Source organism: Pollicipes pollicipes, unplaced genomic scaffold, assembly GCF_011947565.3.
Source record: "Pollicipes pollicipes isolate AB1234 unplaced genomic scaffold, Ppol_2.1 Scaffold_5724;HRSCAF=6776_pilon_pilon_pilon, whole genome shotgun sequence".
In the NCBI taxonomy this organism is placed as follows: Eukaryota; Metazoa; Arthropoda; class Thecostraca; order Pollicipedomorpha; family Pollicipedidae; genus Pollicipes; species Pollicipes pollicipes.
The window spans coordinates 11,284,213-11,303,341 of record NW_023596746.1 but is presented as its reverse complement, the minus strand read 5'-3'; the positions used below and the strand labels follow the sequence as shown (position 1 = coordinate 11,303,341).

General features: G+C 47.2%; 1 long non-coding RNA gene across 1 annotated transcript; it reads left to right on the top strand.

Annotated features, from left to right (window-relative positions):
* The first annotated feature begins 290 nt into the window (after nucleotides 1–290).
* Nucleotides 291–18,091, top strand: LOC119103857 (uncharacterized). The gene is made up of 2 exons (XR_005094826.1): nucleotides 291–368; nucleotides 17,770–18,091. It is a non-coding gene; the product is annotated as an uncharacterized LOC119103857 (long non-coding RNA).
* The last annotated feature ends 1,038 nt before the right edge of the window (nucleotides 18,092–19,129 follow it).

Below are 19,129 nucleotides of genomic sequence, written 5' to 3'. Positions count from 1 at the left end.
CCAAAGGTTGTCAGGGTTCGCAAAGTGAGAAAAGGTGTGGGTTATCAAAACCTTTCCCATCGTATGTCATGGACGACGCTAAGCCATCCGTTTAGAAATATTTGATTTGGAGGTGTTCATAAATTTGGAGCTGTGAAATGACTTGCGGTGCAGACAGTGGAAGGAATTTCCCAGGTTCAACTAAAAGTGAACTCTAGTTTACCATGGCTTTGTTTGCCGAGCGTGCCGTTTTGTCAGGGCTCCCTGTTTTCAGTCTTAGAATTTCATATGCATTTGAATGTTTTTTTTTTCAGGTGCACGGGCTCCTCCGTTCGCGGGCTTCATCGTGGCCGGCTCTGTCGTCGTGCCTACAGATCCGGCGCGGTGTGGTAAATAACAGCGCCATGTCACTAGCTCTGACGTAGTTTCACCGTCTTCGGCGCGTCATCGTCACCTTCCTGGTATCATGATTAAGGGCTGCGTAAACCCTGCCATATCACTTCTTGACAAATCTTAAATTCTTACGGTCTGCAAATTCCAAAGTCTGGTTCGGGCAGCCCACACGCACAGCGGGACGAGATGTAGCAGGTGTCGCCCCGTTCGAAAAGCTAACTGATCTTAAACTGGGGCACACCACGGGGTATCCAGCGTTGATGCTCTGTAACCAAGCCACTGTGACGGCACTGGCTCCAATGCTGTGCATCAAAAACCGTCACAGAGCATCAGATGTGCTACGTAAACGCTCTCACTGATGCAAAAAGATCACATACGGGCGCAGAGGGTCAAATAATTTGCGCAGGGGACCCAGTTCCACTCAACGAGCCCCTGCTGGAAGCGGGGTAGAGGGCTCCCAGTTGTTACTGAGGCCTGCTGTGAGAATCGGAGCCCTTCAACTGTCTCGTTGACTCATCAGGCATCTTTTCAATGCTATCAACCTTCTGTCGTTCTAAGGGGGTCCGAACCAATGGAGAAGGCCTGTGGTGGGCTGTGATGGGTACCAAATGAGCCTCTGGCCGGCTCGAGCAGCACACAATTTCCCTTGATGTATGCACTGTGATCAGAGGACATCGTGTCCGAGAAGACAACCCCGACCAATGCGACTTGCGAGGTCCTCTAAATGGCATTCGCAGGCCCAGACCCCGCTGACGCTGACGCTGACGCTGACAACACCGCTGACGCCTGCTGTCTGTATAGATCAAGCGCCTAAGAAGGTTAAATTACGTGAGCATTTCTGTGCTGCTAGCCACTTAAGGCCCTCAATAATAAGAATACTTTTAGCAGCATGGTGTCAACTTCACCTTCTCTCCCTCTTTCTTTTCCATCTTGGACTTGGATTGTCTTGAGCAATAAATAAAAACCAGTGGAAAGGCGGCAACACCAAACAAAGCTGATATGGCCTTGGACAGAACTGCATGCGCCAGGCAGTTCTTTGGAGAGCTGACCACCGATAATTCGAACGAAATCCCTTCCTGAACGGATGATCCTCTCACGGGAATGGATTCCCGCCGGCGCACGATTCGAATCAGCGGAACGGCGCGTGAGTGTATACATTGACCGGATAGTTCGGATCAAGAACGGGTCCCGGCTCAATTCGAATTACAGCTGCCCATGTCAACAGGGTAATTATCTATGTTTTACCACGGGAAGATCCGTTAACCAACATTCTTCCCGCACTAACTTAAATTAAGGTTCGTCACTATGTTCCGACAATAACCTATATACGCATGAACGGAGATAAGACCTCAAATCGTCTTGCTGATTTCCGTCCCCTAAACTTTGTAATCAGGGTAAATTTCGTGATCTTAGCTTAGCCGGAAGTAACGTAAAGGGACATTTGGAATTGAGGATGAATCCACCGCATCGACTTTCCGAGCGAGAATAAATTCATCGCCGACGAAGATAAAATCACCACCGTTGTGTTAGTTCCCAAAATCGGACACCGGCATTCCCCACAAACACAACATTCACGTACAATATGGTTATCGCTAGCGGTTATTCTAAAACGAAATATTTTACGATCCCTGTCTCTCATGCACTTTAAGTGTGGAGTAATGTACCGTTTCTTGCGCAATCTATCTCCAAAAAATGAGTTGGAAGCTGGCCTATTGGTCAAGGAACAACTATTATTCTAATGTTGGCTGGAGATCGAATTAGGCGATCAGAGTTATATTTCTGGAATTTAATCACCATGTTACTGACATGACATTGTGTGACAAGACGTAAAGCACGAAAATACTCACCTTCTTTGTTGTGATAGATTTCGTATTCTGACATTAATAAGAGCTCTTGGAGGTATCTTTAACGTGTTTGATATGTTGTTTGAATATCATAAAGCGGGTCATTTAACACTTCTAGTCATGCTCTCTACGAAAGATAGCGTTTTGTATTGTCCTTTTGATCGAAACCATTTGCGTCATTCCATCTTGTAAGGGAGCCGAGTTATGAGCTTGATAATACCTTATCGTTTGATATCAAAATATACCATGCAGCTTTAACCATGCGTTGATTTCCACTTGCCGTAAACTATTTGCCACCAATTTTGTTGGGCTGCAGGAAGTCGGTTGTGAAAATTAATTGGCACGTCGACGTTTCAAGCTAGGTTGGGTCAAATTAGCAGTGTACCACAAACGGGCCAATTTTAGACATTCATGCGCGAACATGAACTCAGCAAAAATTGGACAAAATTGCTACATTACGGGAGGAAATTCCCTTTTTCGTTTTCTTTTCTATACTCTTGGAGGCTTTAAATGCTTTTAAAACCAACCAGTTGATTACAGAAACACGTGTTCAAAATGTTTCACCTGAAGTGCTTAACATTGAGATAAGTCTATGGGACTCATACGCATGATATTTTTTAGTCACTTTTTCAGGAAAATTAACTCTGACAGGATCATCTTCCTACCTTCAGTTCGACAGTACTGTGTGATCCGATTTAACGTTTTGGTGTGTTTCTCACATAACGTAGATATTGCTCGCACCTATTAGGTACGATGAGCCGCGAGTGGTTATCTTGTTTCAAAATCAAGGTAACCTACAAACAACATTTTAAGGAACTATACCAAAAAAGGCAAGCAATTTTAAAATTTGCTTTGCTTGCCACTCGTCGACACGCACTTGACGCACATTTGGACGCGCTGCTCAGCACTGTTTGCCAATTGCCGTTTCTTTCTCAACGTATTGATCGATAGGCTGACAGAGTTGGCCGTTGATAAAAGTGGGATAGTAAAGTTGTGTAAAAGTTTATCAAAAATTGTACAGTTATGACTTCAACTGGAAACAAAACCATCACACTTGTATGTACATTAGGATAGGTTACAGGTTGTTGTCGTCACTGTTGGTTTACGACTCACTTAGCTGCTGAGGCTATATGACATCATATGCCCCCTACCTTGGCAGGAAAGGCGGGCACCGCAGGGACTCGAACCCCGTACCTCTGGTTTCCCCAGAGGCACAGGGGTTCACCAGATGAGGGTGCCAGTGCACTTTCGGCACCCACAGATAGTTCATAAGTAATAAACAACTTGTACCGACTTTTACAGCCATGGTCAAAATGTTGTATTAACTCTAAAATTCAGCGAGCCATCTCAGAAAATTAGGTTTCCAAAAGCAAAGCCAATGTTAAGTTTATGCGACTACGACTGAAAGTGATTTTTTATCAGTGCGTCTCGGCAACATAGCAGTCGTTGGCTCTGACGTAGAACACAACCCAACGCACGAATCTGGTAACGTGATTTACGTAGGTCCGGAACTTTTCCTTAAAAAATTGAAAAGTGTTATTTAACTTTATAGCTTTGCTTGGTGGGCTCTCTATGAAAGGACACCATTACTTAACTTCTAATCTCTGGGATTTGTATTCCCCAACTCACTTGCAATCAAAGAAAAAACAACAGATACCGAATCAAATTGAACCACTACAAGCTGAGATGTAATGGAAACATGCCAAGATGCAGTGGTACGAATATAAACGCATAATTAGATTGTTCTCTCAAACGTTTGGTGCATAACTGCATTATGAACACCTCAGACGTGCTTATCTTCTCGCATGGTTGTTAAATATCACATAAAATATTTAGGGTAGCAAAATTATTCGATCTTCAAAGAACTAGTGCCCGCGTTTCCTCAGAATTTGTTGCGAATCGGTCTCCAATTTAGAAAAGAGTCGAATGTTGGGTCTCAGTGCTTCCAATCGACAGGAGCTGACCGGAAAACAAACAAAACTTTAACCTCAAAAAGATTCCTGGTGCATGCGGGCGGTCATGCTGTTCATAGCGTTTGGCCAACGCACAGGAACAGACGCGACCGTTTTGGGCGCGGCGGCCTGTGCAGCTTCCCCGCCTGGCGCAGCGAAGGATTGGGGAAGGCAGTCGTAAACAAGAAGGTTATCACCCACCCCATCTGATCTGGCGAGGGGCGTCAGATGCTTTAAAATGCCGCCGGACTAAATTCTACCAGGGCTGAGCCTGCAACCTTATCATGGGTCACCACCAATAATTACAATCGCCCAGGATGGTTCCTTAAAAGCAGATTACAGCCGCTCCGCTGTAGCTCTGGCATCCAGCGCTGGTTAACGTGAAAGCATATTATCGCTAGTGACACTTTTAGCGCGCATTATTCTACCCTTCTGCGATAGAAAGCTGCTGGCATTGCGGTTGCTTCCATGCATTCCTGACACGGGAGATTTTACACGACTAAGGCTTCTTCGGGCAGCCGGTTTGGTCAGGGTCTTGAACTGGCATGTGTGAAACGTGTTCTGCTAGCAATACGGCCCCGGGAACTGGAGCGAATTTGCTGGAAACATGACCTCGGCAAGGCATAATACGAGAGGATCGTTGACGTCATCGGCGGACCATGCGCGTGTTCACGTTGTTCTCGAGCCTAGTATTGATTTTATCAAATCAAAAGAATGGCTCGTAATTCTCGCCCTAATTCACCGTTTTCCTAACGCGGACTGATGGGCGAGGTATGCGAACTGCCTGCGTTTGCAATCAGAATTGGCAGAAAACACCATTGGTCTGTTCTCAATGGCATCTCGCAGCTGGTACTAGGTTTTAAGCTGTTGGTTTCACAGTTGAACCCATTATGACAGATCCAAGGTCGCGCTCTTTTGAGTGGACTGGGTTTGTGGAGTGTGCCTCATTGTACGGTGACGGAACGTAAAAAGAAGACAAAAACTGCGACGATGATCGCTGTAGCAAAAATCACATTTACACGTTCGGTTTTAACTATTTTCAAGACAAATCGAACCATGTGGGTACCGATTTTGACGGGCCAGGTCTCCATCAAAAACTGAGGGTCCGAACAGCCTCTGAGAGGGGCCAGACAACTTCGGTGGCGTCCTTGCGAAGACCCATGAGTGGTACAAACTTCCCCTTTTTTCTTAGACTTCATAGACTATTTAAGCCGACGTCATTTTTGACATTTCCTTATCACATATCTGACGACATGTGTTAACATGTGTTGACTTCATCACAACGGAATACAAAGGAGTGCGACAGGGGAGTGGATAAGCCGAACACGTCTAAAAAGTTCAGGGATACAGGATTCGATTCGATTACTCGCAGAATCCGCCCTTCCTCCCGGGGTAGGAAGCAAGCGACGCCACATCCCCTTGACACCTGAGTGGGCCGTAGCGTCGCAGCCGTAGCTGAGCCGTAGACAGCTAAATACAAGTATCACCGAGCGCACAACCGCAAACCAATTTTCGCTCTCTCTCTCTCTCTCTCTCTCTCTCTCTCTCTCTCTCTCTCTCTCTCTCTCTCTCTCTCTCTCTCCTCTCTCTCTCCTGTCTCTCCTCTATCCTCTCTCTCTCTCTCTCCTCTCTCATTCATCTCTCTCTCTCTCTCTCTCTCTCTATCTCTCTCTCATCTCATCTCTATCTCTCTCTCTCTCTCTCTCTCTCATCTCTCATCTACATCTCTCTCTTCTCTCTCATCCTCTATCTCTCTCTCATCTCTCCTTTATTCTTCTCGCTCCTCTCTCCTCTCTCTATCTCTATCTCTCTCTCTCTCTCTCTCTCTCTCTTCTCTCTCCCTATATGTATATATATATATATATATATATAAGTATATCTATATATATATATATATATATATATATATATATATATATACATCAGCATCAAATGCAAGCATTCATACAAGCCAGTCACATATACATACATAAATATATACGTATATACAGTTATTTACTTCTCTTAGTTATCTACCTAACCCCACCTTAACATCCTTGCCAGCTTCATGAGATCAGATCGCATCAGACCAGATTCTCAACTGGGCCAGATATACACATGGCAAGCTTTTTCCTCATGTTCGTCTTGGTGAACGCAACAGCCTATTGAGCATTTGTGTGCTTGTTACCAGGTTTTTTCAACACACTTCATAATTTCTCACGATTATTCATTTAGTTGTGCTTTTACTGAGGATAGGTGTGCTGAGCCCAGCGCTCTGGTTTTCCAAAACGAGGTCTGGCTAAATTAAGCTGGATCTACTATTATTTTTGCATACAAAATGTTTAAAAAAATTCCATGAAATAACTTGTATGTTGTACATTGGCAATCATTGCAACCTTGGTCATGAGCATAATTTGGTGTTGACTGTGTAGTAGCCTCTTAGCAATTGCGATCCATTGTGCATGCGCTGCAATTTCTGCCACTAGGCTTATGCTACATTTGATAGATTCCGCTAACATACAACTTTTAAAGTTAAGTTCACATCCAGGACCCAAAATTGTGAATCGGCTCAACTGAAGTCAGCATTTTAGGCATGAAATGTCCTTTCCCCTGATGCCATGTCATGGTGATGACATAGTATCCATTTTCAAAAATGGAGAATTTCACACAGATGTGTGTGCTAACCAGGCATGCGTTTGACTCAAGCTGGACCATGAGTCTGCTCAGGAGGCAATTATTTTAAAGTGGGTTGTGAGTTATGTCAGTTCACTAGAAAAGATGTTACTTTGAGTCATGAGTTTATCACATTCTTCATAAATTTCATAAGCTTAATCATGAGCTCATCATGTCTACCAGTGTTGGATCAGTGTTTAAGATGGTTGAAACTGAAATGGTGTTTTATAAAATACACCATCCATTTGCAAAATCTCACCCAGAAATTAGAGCGTCTATATATATATATATATATATATATATATATATATATATATATATATATATATATATATACTGCAAGCGTGCACATCCTAAAAAACACAAGTTCACATCCAAGGTTTCAACTTATAAATGAGCTCAAGTCTGGTTGCGATGTTGGGCATGAGATAACAAAACCTTTTAACAACACAGCTAACATGTCAGAATAAGACCAGTTTGTCTGGTGTGATAATCATAACCAGGTAACCATCTACTAAACTTCAGCATTGTTCACACATATACACATGCTAGCCAGACCTGTGTTCAACTCAAGCTGAATCATGAGTCTGTTCATGAGCCAATCATTTTGGAGAAGTTATGTGTTGTGTTTGCTCACCAGGAAAATGCTGTTTTGCCTGATGACCTGACTCCCATTTGTCATACATTTCAGGACTTCAACCATAAGCTAATGATTTCTAACCATGTGGCATCAGTGAGTCAAAGGGCTCAAAATAAATTGGCACCACGAAGAAATACAGTGTGTCCTAGGTAAACTTACATGTCATGTCAGTGTCATGTCATGTCTGTTTACTAAACTTATCGAGGACCCACGCAGACGAGCCGATTGCAATGCCAAGGCGCTGGAAGAATGGCGGGGGGGGGGGGGGGGGGGGTCCCATCCGTGTGGGAGCCAAGGAGAGTGGGTTGACGTGGGCGACAGCTTATGTGTGTTCTTGGAATGAGTGTGATGGGGCGCCGAGTGCGTGGAGTCTGCGTGGATTAGTTAACGCCGGGAGGGGGGTGGGGGGCTCCCATGGTTATGATCCAGCAGGCCCTGGCCAACATAATTCGCCATTGCGCTACCGTGTTTAAGGGCGCACACCTATGGGCGGGGAGACAGCCGTTCATGGTGCCTGATCGGGCCCACCATCTCGCCCATGCCCCGGTCGCCCGCTTCATCCTAGCTCTGTGGTCCACATAAGTGTGTTGATGTCGGGTGTACCGAAGTCACAACGTGCCGAGTCATGCACTTATATCATCTGGCTCGTATGCTGACCAATGGGGTCCTCATCATAAATTCGCTTTAGGGGGGAGGCGTGGCAGCGGCAGCCGGCGGCGCACAACATTCAGCGACGCCGGCAGCAGCACACGTCGCCCACCGTAGAACTCCCCACACCCCCACCTAGCCTCACCTTGCCACACCTAGCCTCAATATGACAAGAATCACTATGATCTGGAGAAAATTAATAGGCTCCGTGTATGTGGATACGTAGCACGCCTAGTTTTCTCGGGCCACACAAAGTAAGATGGGGTCGCGTATCAAAAATAACACGCTAAGCATCTCCGGACTTCAAGGCCATAATGCGAGGATTTTTTAGGCGTTCCAGACTCGGGAACGGCGTACAATATTGCGTCTCTCTTCCCCCTCCACACACTCACGAAATCCCGGACCCGTCCCTGAGTGACGCTGCATTCCGTGTGGGTACTCCAAAGTTTCATCCGTGCGACTATAACCGTCTTGCGTTAACTGTCACTTCCCAGTTCATCCGCTAGATGACACCATTTCTACAACAGGGGATGAGTGCGCAGCCGACGTAGGCATACGAGACAAGATACGAGTGAATGGAGTGGTCCGCTTGCTGGCACGTAGGGCCAGCCGCCATATTGGTAAATGGAAGAAACATAGGCTCACGCTGAAGGAGCTATCGCAAGGCACGGAGCGAGGAGGTCGCTGTGTAATATAAAGCTAGAATCGATTTTGAAGGCCTTAACAAGATAAAGTCGGGTGTCAACGATCCTGAAACATCCATATATCGTACTGGACTCCTCAATGCTGGACTCCTCAATGCGGCAACCGACGACGCCGACGTGCGAGCCGCTGCCGAATCTACATCATGCGGGGTGTGATGTCGCCTTCCGCTGCCTTCGCCATTTCATCGGCCTTCACCGACAGATGAAGGGCACTAGTACTTGCCACGCTCAGGTATATTGTGCGCCCAAGCAGGCACCCGGCCACGTCAGGGACTGGTTAGTCAGTTTTCAGTAACTGGAGTGAATACCTACAAGCACTCAAGACCAGCTAGTTACTTATACAATAATTATCACAGCAATAGCAGTAATAATATATCCAACTAACTGTACTGAACCGACCGACCGGGCCGTTCCGGGCCGCCTCAAAAGTCTTCCACGAATAATGTCTGGGATTCCCGCGCACTTTTTCTGCGAACCGAAAATACAACTGTATTAAGTTACTAACAATTGCACAACTAATTGGTACAAAACATTGAGCAAATGTCGCGCACAAATTGATACGCTTCAACATCTCACATCAAAACACATCCATTTCTTCCTACGAAAGCCCAGATCACGTCTCACATAAGTCTTAACAGAGAGCGGAGAATAGGCAGGACGGCCCGATTGCAGAGGTGTGAAAATTGTAGGGACGGTATCTGCTGGTTACGCCACTGGACAAATGAAGACAGAATATGGACGCTTACAGTTTGTCTTATGTCCTGCGAACAGCACTGCTTTCTTGATTTGTTTGCAGGTACTGTTCCTCCGCAGGCATGCGCTGCGCAGCCTAGCCTGGTAATGAAGGCACACCCGTCTTCAGGTTGCCACCAGGGCGGTGCCGGTGGTGTAGTGGTAGCGTCCCCGTTAACCACTGCCGGTAGTCATGATCGTCCAGTATATCAAGCACCCCGCTGCTTTCGGTGTCACCGTGTCATCGGCACCCCGCTAACTGGGACTGTGACCCGCAGCCAGGATGGCTTGGGGTCCAGCCTTTTGATATTCCTGCTGCGTCGCGTGCAAACGCCAAAATGTGGCGACGAACTGGCTGGCGCTCGAGTTGTCGCTTCACGCGACTGAGAAAACATGAATGGATGGCAACACACGCAACAGAACCGTCGAATTCGAGGTCAGAATTGGGGGTTAAAATCCGGGCTTTAAGACACTGCAGCATTTGTTCTCAACGGCCAAAGTAGATGGTAAGAATGCCCTCTTCTCAAAGAGGTGAAAACAGCCTGCCAAACAACAAGCAGAACCTTATTTCAATGCAAAGGTCTGTTAGTGGTCAGCTCGTCAAGGCCACTGCTGGTGGTGGTCAGTGAACACTGCCAAATCGAGCTCATTACCACAAGCATACGTTGACTGGCCATGGACACCATCTTAAATGATTATACACCAGCAAGCCAAGGCAATGTTTGTGGTATATTTTTACACAGCTTTGCCACCATATGTTGTTCACATCTATACTGGTGGCTGACATCAGTGAAAATGCTACATGCAATGCTAATAACAATAGCTCTGCTGGATGATGCTTCAAACTTCTATCTTTGCTACGTGTATCAATGTGCAGGGAAGCAATTTAAAACCTGGTTGGCCAAATTATCTCCCTAGTGCCCTGGACACGAAACCAGGACCGATAAAGACATAGGCAAATTACTGAAAAAAGTCACTTCAGGGCTAAGCGCGGTTTTATTTGGAATATAAAATCTTCACTTAAACATTCATATTCAACCGAATTTTCTCATCTCAGAGCGCCAGATTTCACTCTGCAATGACAGTTTTCCTCTGTCAATCATGCTAAAGAGTGCAAAAACGAGCAACAAATATCCACTTCATAAACCATATTTGTTGCAATGCAGTTGAACAGGATGCCAAGAATCAAAGGCACACCATGTCAAAGCTTTTGCACATATACGCACCTATCATAAGCTTTTGATAGTGCACCGGACAAAATTTATCTGTTAAATGCACCATGACCAGTACTACTACCGTGATTTTGCAAAACCACAAACACACTATCTACACTAGGAGCGTATGACAAAGCAATAGCAGGATTTGGGCGCGGAATGAAATGCCCCGTTTGTAGAAGTTATTTCAACAGGAATTAGTACTTACCATATTCCTTAGGTACAACCACACAAAAGGTACTTACCTGTTAAAGTTAAATACAAGAAGTCATACAGCCCAGTTAGGAAATTGGAAAAAACATCATCAAAAGTAAAAAAGCTGGGGAGCACTGAACCCAACTAGACCATAAATTCTGCCCTGAAAGGGAACCATGCGGTCTGATTGGCGCATCCCAATGGCACCGTACCGCTCATAACAATACATGAAAAACACAGATGGAGGACCGATTGAGTACATCTGTGGCTTACAGAGACCTATCACGCGATATAGCCAACGAAAGTCATAAAACAGCGAAGTATTTGCCACCAACACCAAATACCGACCCGCTCCCTCCAACGTAGCAGGTAACCCGCACAGACGGTTCGGTGTATTCCAAGTACATCCATGTATATGTAAGTATTCCAACGCATATCCAGGATGGCGGCGGCTTCGCGTACTGGCGGATAGCTGATGTCTTATCTAGTCCTGAATATCGATGGCGACCCGTGTCGCGTGCCAATGACATGCATTTATCTTCTATTTATCACCCGGGGGAAATCAGCGGCCGCCAGGATACACATATCCTTGGGTGACGGTGCGGAGCAGCCCAGCACGGGCCCCGATCGACATGTGCGCGGCAACTGTCGTGTATGGTTCTGACGGCCTGCGGCCGGGCATTAATGTCAAGTTGACCCCTCCCCAAGTCTATCGAGTGATGCGCTGAGTTGCGAATTCCAAGATTTAATCAGCTGGCTAACGCTTCCGTCAGGCAGTTTAAGTAAAAAAAAGCGGCGTTCCATGTCCCGGGCCTAAAATACAGGCCATCCCTGTGAATGGAGTGTTACACATATGCATGGGGTTTTGAACTGAAAAAGCCATATCGAAGATCATTCGGTGCAGTTTACAGTCCCCATCCCCTCCTTCTTAAAACCTAAGACCATCTAGTTTCTGAGCTACGTGCCCGCGAAGATGCGCAGACTATTTCAAAGTGACCTAGGCATTAATGTCGCCCAAATAACATCATTCAAATGCTGTTATTTCACTGGCCAGGCGGCGTTCAAGGTCAATACAAATATAATTATGGCTAACTATTTGTATTCTTTTGGGCTGGTCACTGCCCCCCCCCCCCCCCAATATACAATCATCCCCAAGTGTTGAGTTTGCCCCCTTAACTTTTTTGGAGACTCGGCACAACCAGGACAGTAGAAATGGTGGCTAACGTCATCCCAATTTTAAAGAACGGTTCATCTTATTGCTTCGTAAATAAAAAGAGCGAAAACGCAATTTGCGATGTCATTTCAGTAAAGTGCAGCTGCAGGAGTGGTAAAACGTGCCGGTTTGGTGCGTAACGTCGGCGACAAAAATGTCTATTTTCACGCCACGCTTGGTGCCAAAAAGTGGTTCTGACCGACAGTTTTGGAAACGAACAGGACAAAATATTACAGCGCGCACTCCACAACCTTCCCTATGCTGCAATGGTAATACCTTAATTCCCACACCAGGAAGCCTTTCCGTAAAACCCTTTATCGTACCCTACGGTCCCACAGTATCTTTCTTAGACTCCATCCAAACCGGCGATAACAACATTCCGTGATTTTTAGTCGGTCGCTCACTTCAGTGACAGGATGGCGACAAATCAGCGCACTTTCTACGGCCTGCCCAGTCGGTCGATTTGCTATTATTGCTAGCAGGCTATCAGTATACCAAACTAGACGGTAGAAAATACTGAAAACAATCTAGGATTATAAATGCTGAAAATCTAGGATTTTGAAATATGTCCTTGTCCTACCTTGGTTTTGTAAAAAAATTGTTCTAAGATCCACTCCGATCCTTCAACGAACCCACAGCCGGGCTTTTTTCGATCTGTTTAATGCTCTAGTGCGGAGAACCGTACCTGCCAAGTGAGGGGCAGAGCACGGGGCGTTGCATTCTTCTGGACCGGGTGCTGCGTTCTCTGTGATTGGCAACGGACCGGGTGCTTCATCCTTGTGAGGAGCACTGGACTGTGTGATTCCTTCTCTGTTATGAGCACAGGACCGAGTAATGCGTTCTCTTGTGAAGTCGGGCTATGAATTCAGCGAAGTCAATTCCTATGGAATCGTTCATTTTTATGCAACAACAGAGCATTAGACGACACCATATGTCTCTGATATGCTTTTTAGACAACACACTAATAGAATGAACACAATAAACTGGCCCAAGGTCAGGCATGAAGGCCAGACCAAGGTAGACACCAACGTGTTGCACGGTTATATAGCTTGCTGTATTGGGCAATTTCTGGTGCAAATTTCGAATTTATTCATAACAGGAGCCGTATTATACATCTTAGATGGACTTATAAAAGGTCAGAGTAAGTCACTGACCTAAAATGACTCAGGTCAGTATTTTGTTTTGAGGAGCACGCTGCCTGGCGTAATCCTTATCGCTTATTCAAATTGCAAAACTCAAAGCAGTCTGGTATAATTTTGGTTACCATGACCTTCAAAAGGTTAAACAAGGTCATTGAACTCGAATGAGCGTGTGGCCTTTTGCTTATAAGGCGTATTTAGGCTCTAGGGGCACAAGGGAGGCCAGCCTGGGGTTTGGCCGTGTTTGACCTCATTGACCCGAAGGTCATGACCTAGGAGCATCAACATCTGACGCAAATGAACTCACGTACACGCCAAAACACCGTGCGAATTTTTTGTCTCCAGCATTCTTAGTTCCCGAGATCTCAGAGGGTCAAATGGACCCCACCCGGGCGAAGGGTATCTAACCGGCCAACCGGGCGCGCCTTAAAATGCGTCATTACGGCATAACTCATAACCAATCATCAAGGTTAGTGTTGCGAAGTGTGTAAGGCGGAAGGATTGTGAGGAATTTGTACGTGTACGTTAATTTGAATGTGACGTCGGTCGGTAAATAGTGTAAAAAGTGTGCATGGAAGCTGGCTACATAACTTGTTGGAAACATACGGATAAGGCGTACCCAGTTTTACCTAGGCGCCTGTGCAACAATATGTTTTGTGTGTATGGATGTGAAGTGGCATGCATGTGATTAAACACATCTAAATTCTGAGCTTTTTCTCTGCATGTGCAGTGTGTGTGCTTCAGATTTGCTTGAATTGCAATAAACTGAATATCGTGTGAAAATATTCAGTTCACTGCAATTAGCACGGTTAAATTCCAACAACAGGCCTAAGTATGGGTACAACAGCATTGTGAAATGTATTTTATGTTTGAAAGGCACTGCAACAGCCATGCATGAACACCTTTCAAAAAATGAGTTGTGAAACATCACCATTACATGCAGTAAATAACGGAGCCATATTCCGCAAATAATTTCATCCACAGTCCACAACACCAAACAGCAAGTATCCCCCAGTGCCTTCCACGACCACCGTGCAGCATCTGCCAAGTAACCAGCTGTCTTCGATGCCACGGGCCAGCGATCGGAGTTTGAATACTTTAACACGCCTGCTGCCGGGCTTCTGCTGACGCGGCAACGTTTGCGTGCATAAACAGGACTCCGTCCATGCCCATGCACAGTGGTTTAACAGAGCGGCACTGAACCCCATGACGTCACTCGTCGACGAAGGCGGGCGAATTTGGCTACAGCAGTCCTCTATCGGGAATATTCGAACCAAGAGGCTAAGGGTTGCCAGGAAGTGGGACAGCATCCCAACCTTTGGATCTCCCGTAAGCTAAGCGTTGAGCTTTTAGTCCCTGCGGCTTTGACGCTGGACGCTTGGATCCCCTGATTCTGCTCTGTCCAGAGATGTTGGACAATTTCCTGGTGTCATGAACGCTGAATGGTGCGATTCTGAACGTTTTGATATTTGGACGTCATGCGCTCGGGACGTTTCAATAAGCATCTGCACCTATTAAGTTATTACCCGCGGGCCTCACGACAATTTTTCTTGCAAACTGATGGATAATATTGTCAACAGCTCATTGAAATTGTTCTGATTGTCGGAAGCAGAAGCGAAGACGGGATTCAGGAAAAAATGTTAGGGCGGGGGGGGGGGGGGGGAGATCGGCAATGGGGGAGGGGAGGGTTTAAGCTTTAGAAAAGGACCATATGGGGACATTTCGACAACAAAGGCTGGCCGGCCAATCTAGCACGGATGCCTGCCTGTGGATGCTGGAAGTGTCTGGAGACGGATAAATCCTGCCCCAACTATCCTGCTTCTAATGGTGCCGCTGCCCCTGCAACCAAGTAACCCAGGAGATACCCCCGGATCACTGGCGCGAAAAATAGGGGAGCCAGAACGAACTGAGCCCCTCCCCAACCTTCTGAAGATGTATCGATGGCCCTATAGTCTCTGATCGGAAAGAAAACCCCAACAAGGTTGCCGTCGCTCACGCCTCTCAGTTGGGGAATACTTACATCGGTGTCACCAACCCTAAACATTGTTTTCACTGGACTAAGGTTAATTTTCCTCACCCGGTAGCTTGCGGTGTCCCAAGGAAGCACAATTTCTGCCCTCAAATTTTTCAGATATTACCCCATGTTTGAAGTGAGCTCCAATGAGCTCACTCAAACATTCGTGTTAAACTGATTTTTTTCTTCTCGGGGCACCAGATTTCACATTCGCTCATTACAGTAACACGGCACTGGTGAACAGCGCGATTGTGGTACTTGCTAGCAGCCTATCATCTTCCACGCATTTTATCATACGTGCCGCGTCATCGCTTTGCCAATGTATCAGCCGCCATGCTGTTTTGACCATGAGCAGAAAACAGCATGTAGTATGACTGCGATCGCATGCCGTTTCTATGACGTCGTTAATGCCAAGGCGACTTTGAAATAGACTTCCAACAAACGTTTTCGCGCTTTTGCGTCCATGCAACTCAGGAACCAGAGCATTTCTGTTCTCCAAAAGGACATGACCGTGAACTGCACCAAAAGGTTCTTTAAGATGGTTATTTCATTTCAAAACGCCATACAAATGTGCAACATTCCCTTCAGCTCGTCAGGGTTCCTCTTTTATGAAAATGAGAGATTTCGGGACGTAGGAAAATTTCCGGGTGCTCGGCCCGCTTCCTGGCTGCACCCCTGAAAGCTGTTCTGTTGCCAGCCGACTCTGAACTGATGAGTATTTCGCCCACTGCCGTGCCGGCCATTGTGCACATAAGCAGGAAGGAGCGCGGCACCGCTCGTGTGTGGCGTGGGCCCAGTTGTAACAGACACCACAAGGCGCATGGTTCTGAAACTTGTCGCCGGCCGTCACCCGGGCTATAGGCTCCGACATTACTGGAGACGCGGCCGTCTGCCTGGGGATGGAAACAAGCCGAACCAAACATCCTGGGTGCCGCAGCCGAGTTATGCGCATGCGCAAGGAAGCGAACATCCCATTCCAGGGCGGGCATGGCGTGGGTCGTGATGAACCGTGATCTGTGTGACGCGTAACGTGGCGAGGAGTTTTGCAAAAAGCTTTATTGCTATTGCTGCATGACGTTCGTTCTAACAATCTGAAATGGCCTGCCCATTTGTCTGGGGCGTGCTGAGCTCCCACATGTTACCTATTTAGTTTGAGCCATATGACACGGCATTACTGACGCGGCATTGTTAAAAATGATCGACTCACGATTCGGCTCACGAAATATACGAAGAATGTGATAAATCTCATGACTCAAAGCAGTGTATTTCCGAACGATCAGCTCGGCTCGCGGCTCACCCAAAAAGGCTGGCTTTTGAGCCGATTCACGATTCAGCTCGAGCCCAGCACAAGTCCGGTAGATGATGATAGTAACTGAAAAGGCTCTCTTCACCGTGGTGGTCGAAATGTGGGCTTCGCCGCCACGTCAAAACATCCTGGCACAAGCTGATATTGCTTCACACGCGCTCGAGTGGGGGATCAAATTGCCCCCCCCCCCCGAAGGTTTTTCCAAAATGGTTTCCAAACGGTGCGGCATAGCTACGCCCAATTTTGCATAGCTTTAGACCACTAAATAGAGGATTATTTGGCGTCACAAATTTAGATGTACCTTGTAAGATCGCTGGCCTATGGCAGGTCAGTCAGCCCATGGTATCAGCGAAGGCAAGTTCTAGGGAATCCTTCAGTCTGAACCAATAACGGAGTGTTGGGCGAAGCCATACACCTCTAAGATGCTTTCTTAGGCCACACAGCAGTTGAATGAGCAAATATATGAACCTAAGGTCAGGCATGAAGGTCGCGCATGGTCAAAACCAACCTGATTTGTTGCTGTAGGGCTTGCTGTACGAGATAGTTTCTGGTACCTGTTTCGAATTTATTGGTGGCAGGAACCGCATTATACATATTGTATGGACTTCTTACAGGTCAGAATAGATCATTGACCTAAAATGACCGCGTCAACATTTTGTTTTAGGAACGTACTGCCTAGCGTAATATATGTCGCCTAGTGAAATGCAAAACAAAAAGCAATTTTGTATGATTTGGTCACCTTGACCTTAAAAAGGTAGAACAAGGCCACCGACCTTGAATGGGAATGTGACCTTTTGCTTAGAAGCGGTTATCTAGGTTCTGGGAACACTTTGAAGACCAACCCGGAACTTGACCTTGTTTGACCTTTTTGGACCCAAAAGCCATGACCTAGGAACCTGGAACTTTGACCTAAGTGAGTTGACGTACAGGCCAACATACCCTGTGAACTATGGTGTCTGTAGCTTTTTTAGTTCCCGAGATATCACCAAGGGGGTCAAATTGCCCCCGCCCCCTCCCCCACCCAAGCGAAGGGTATCTGTCTGGCCACCCGGGCGCGTGATAAGAGGTGTCAGGATATGTCATGCTTCTCTCCTCCCTAAGATACGTATTTTCAAGCAATGTGTCATTGATACCTGTATTTCAGGAACGCTGCTGGGTAAACACAGCCGTTTCCACAGCAACTGCCGACAAGGACACAAACCAGACGCTCCAAGTACTCAGCGCTGACCAGAGCGATGTGTTTGCTGCCCTAGCGGCGGCCGTGGGGCGGAGCGCCTCGGGCGGCAGTGTAAGGTGTCAAGAGGTGCACACAGGTGCACACACCTGTGTGCTAACCAGTGAATGCTTGCGCAGTTTGGCGAGTGCCACCTAGGTGCTCGCATTTTCCTCTTGTCCCAGGCAAGGAACACGGCCGCGGGGACCGTTAGGAGTGCCTGTGACGGGTGTCAAATACAGACGTGACTTTGGCCGCATCGGGTGTACCAGTGAGCCGGAGGCGGGACCCCGGAACAGCAGAACTTCGGCGATAGCGGTGCATCTCATACTTAACACCAATTCGGCCTCACGCCTCTCGTCGAGCTACGTACACTCGCCCCGGCTGCGTGCTACCACGATGGAGCTCAGCCGCTCACAGCGGGACCTCTGGTGACTACCTCCGCCCAAGCGCCATCAATCTGTTCTAGTCCGTCCAGCCCGCAGGTGTTTCATCATCCATCATCGCGTTGTCAGCAATTGCGCCTTAGCCGCGGTTTGGAAGACGGCGTCTACCAGTGCTCGCTCCACTATAGCCATATCGCCACAGGTCGAGTCCACTGCGCGTGGAACGGTCCTGATTACGACCACATCCAACAGAGAATAAACCCTTCCCCGGCGTCTCAGTAAACCCACACCGAAAACTCCGACCAAGACCTGGCATCATTACCTGGCAAGACCTGGGAACATGGCATCATCCAGCACCCATATCCCAGTTTCCTGATTCAGTGACGCGGGCCAAACGGTGACCGCGTCCTTCGCTGACCTCAAGTCTTTCGCGGCGTCGCAAACTCCGGCATGGACAGACGCACAGGTCTTATCACTTCTTCCTCTGTGTTTGGATGGCGCTGCCAAGAGCCCATTGTCAGAGGAACAGCAGGAAACTCGAATCCGTTGAAACGGCCCTCGGGGACTTCTTGTCTGCTTCGTGTCTCTCACTCCGGTCTCTCAGCATGTCCAACCGTCCCAAATGAGATTCGACCCAGCCGTCATCACTTCCGATGTGTTATTGGCCAGTGTCTCACATAACGTACAAAAGGCGTTCCCGGGACAGGAGGATGCCAGCAAAGACCTGCTGCTCAGCTAACTGCTCCAGGCCCCTCCAGCTCGATGCTGTCACGCACCTCGTTGCAGCGGGAAGTCGCCGATTATGACACGGTAGTAACTAAGCTGCTACACCTGGTGGCTGCTGAAACTCTGCTCCACAGCCAGTTGCTGCAGTCAGCAACAGTTGACGAGGGACCGCCTCTGAC